Source organism: Montipora capricornis, chromosome 11, assembly GCF_036669925.1.
Source record: "Montipora capricornis isolate CH-2021 chromosome 11, ASM3666992v2, whole genome shotgun sequence".
NCBI classification, from domain to species: Eukaryota; Metazoa; Cnidaria; class Anthozoa; order Scleractinia; family Acroporidae; genus Montipora; species Montipora capricornis.
In genome coordinates, this window is record NC_090893.1 from 8,468,714 (window position 1) to 8,471,672 (window position 2,959).

The following is a 2,959-nucleotide window of genomic DNA, read 5'->3' on the forward strand; positions in this document are numbered from 1 at the left end:
TGCAAATAATCTTCCATAGCTCAATCAATAAGAGCGAGAGTGTCAGATTTGAGGGCCACTCGATCTCCCTGGTGGAAACGAAGGATTCCCTTAAAAATTGTTTCGACCTTTTTTATGATTTCATTTTTTTCTTTTCCTTTTTTTTTTTTTTTACGGTTTTTCTGTTTTTTCCTTGAAAGATGTGTTAGAAAAAGGAAGAATATTGAAGCAAACTGCTTGAAAAACAGCCTGAATACCTTTGTAATGTGTTTTCCGGTCTTTCACAGTTCGTGCACTACATTTGCATAACAAAAGCTTTTTATTCAAATGAATGACGTCGTCGTCAGTGATTGGTCCTCGTCGACCTAATCCATATTCAACACAAATTGCAAAATTTTTTCTCATTTTTCACTGACCGTCGCGGTGGCAAGATGTGCTGTGCTGTGCTGTGCTGTGCTGTGCTGTGCTGTGCTGTGCTGTGCTGTGCTGTGCTGTGCTGTGCTAAGCTGCTCTAATCCAAAATTGTAACGAACTTTTAGGGAGTGTTTGCGCTCAGAGGGAAGAAGCATGGCTGTTTCCTTTTTTATTCAAAGCCGGTAAGTTATGGCGCTGATTTAGAACTTTTATTTAATGTTTCGTTGAACGACACAAGAAGCAAGCAAACTTTACTTTGCGAATACAACACGTGCTTTTACTACTAGCTTGTGACTTTTTAAAATTTCATGCTTCGACATGAATTCTCTCGAATTGTATATCAATTTTTTTTCGACTAATTAAAGGATGCTTTGTCCTTCTTTCTAAAAGGCAACGTTTTAGTGGAAAATTTGTTTTTTCGTCCTAATTTTCATGCAAGAAAATAAGAAGTCTTGAAATAAGATGTCCGTGCCAATTCGTGTTATCTACCCGGAAAGCATATAGCGTGCTATATTGTGTAAAATTCAAATCTAATTACCTGTCTTACTCATTTTTGTTCACAGAAAAGGATCAGCTATATCTATGAGGAATGAAAGGAAAACTACGATATTAAATTGCCGAGTTCAGGTAAATAAAACTTTTACCTGAGTTGAACGGAGGAGCATTTGTTCCAAAATTATTCCTTTAATCTGTTTGCCACTTGGTGCATTTCGACTCATCTATTGTATTTACTCATATTTTTAGGACAATTTCAAGTTATAAGAAGAGTTCAAAAAGACGGACAAAGCTAAACCAAGAGAGAAGACGATATGAGGAATCAGACGGGAAGTCGACAAAGATAAGAACTATAATGTATTTTTACTGTGAAATGGTGGCTACCGAAACTTTCGTTTAAGTTTAATTCTCTAGAATCGTTTTCAAAATGTAGCAGCTATTCAGTGTCTGAAGTTCACCAAGTCGTGGAAGTGAACACTGCAACTCTGCTCAAGAGAGATGATATGAAGAATCAGCAAGATGGAAAATGGACAGAAAGGTTTTATACTTATTTCCGATTTTTTATGGACCTTCACATGATAAGGCGGTTGACATCCGATTGGGGTTCAAGTACTACTTTTGAAATAATATAACGTAAGAGATAAGAATTTTTCTTAGTCACCATTTCAACATTGAGCGATCATTGATTCATTCAGTCAGGTTTCTCACCTAGTGACTCGGATTTTTTTTAAACTTGTCCAGGCAAATAACCAAAAGGGAGAGATATTCTTCCAATTTTATTGGAAGAATATTAAGATTGATCGCTCAGTGTCTAGATATATAAGTTGTACTGTTATCTTTAGCTGGTGTAGCAACAGGGTTGAGGATTTTAAGGAGGTACTGGTCGATGAAAAAATGTTTAAAATCGATTCTAATGACCTTAACATAAACGTAAATCTACCGTTAAGATTGGCAGCAACATATAAAACAGCGATAAAAACAGCTAACGTACAAATAATAATAATAATAATAATAATAATAATAATAATAACTAATTCTAAGCAAGAATGGTTATTGCAGCTGCGAACTACTCGAACAGTTGCAAAGGACACCTAAAAAAATTCTAGACTTGAACGGGATCCGTATTTATAAATAAGGAGGCTCGAACCACTTCCATCACACTGTTCATTTAAAAGGATTGATTCTACAATACCGTATCATCAAGCAGCTGTGTTATAGTGTCATGTAAAACAGCAACTGCGCTCAATAGGGTGACGTATAAGTTACCATAGCAACAGGTGATCCATCTAAAAACATCCTATGATTTGTCTTTAAACACGATAACCCAGACTTTTTATTGCTGGAAAGTAATTAGCATGCTAAATCGAAACTCTTAATTTAGAAATTCTCTGAAGCGGATTCAGAACTGCCTTCACAACTGGAAAATTTAAGGTGGTTCTCAACCCGTTCCAGAGATTTAACTTTGCAAAGAGTTTCACTTACGTCTACTGATCATTCAGTTCTGAGCGAGGAAAAATGGAGGTCACTGAGTTTAAGATATGAGCGTTTCCATACAAAATATAAGGTGTTTTCAGGTGGCTCTCGTGTTGCTATGGTAACGTATTACGTTGCATAACGCAGACTTCAACATCCCCCTCCCCGGGAAAACCCCGGGCATTTGAATTTTTGAAGATTGGTTCGTTCAAATTCCCGCCCCCTCGGGTCTATCGTCGGATTTGTCTGTCAAACCCTCCTGTCGTCTTGTATAAACATGCCAACACATGTTTCGTGACCCTCATGTGATGATGCCGTTTTTGCCAGACTTGAGCTACTAAAAAAAACACAACTTTAATACTGAAACTATTAAAAGTGACTTGAAAATTGTTCAGTGTCGGTTGATTACCTCTTACAGAAATGTACAGCTTTCAGAGCTTTAACAATGAAATAGGGGTGTGAAAATCTACCATATTGTATTCACTCCATAGTGTGACAAAGGCGAATTACGCAGCCAAAATTTCTTAGAAAGACCTTTCTTTGAAGACAACTTTTGAAGACCTTTTTTGTAAGCCAATCACTCACAAATGCTACATCT

At 36.7% G+C, this 2,959-nt stretch overlaps 1 long non-coding RNA gene across 1 annotated transcript; it reads left to right on the forward strand.

Moving 5' to 3' along the window:
* Positions 1 to 285: 285 nt before the first annotated feature.
* On the forward strand, positions 286 to 1,555 carry LOC138024337 (uncharacterized). The gene is made up of 3 exons (XR_011126981.1): positions 286 to 575; positions 957 to 1,020; positions 1,138 to 1,555. It is a non-coding gene; the product is annotated as an uncharacterized lncRNA (long non-coding RNA).
* The last annotated feature ends 1,404 nt before the right edge of the window (positions 1,556 to 2,959 follow it).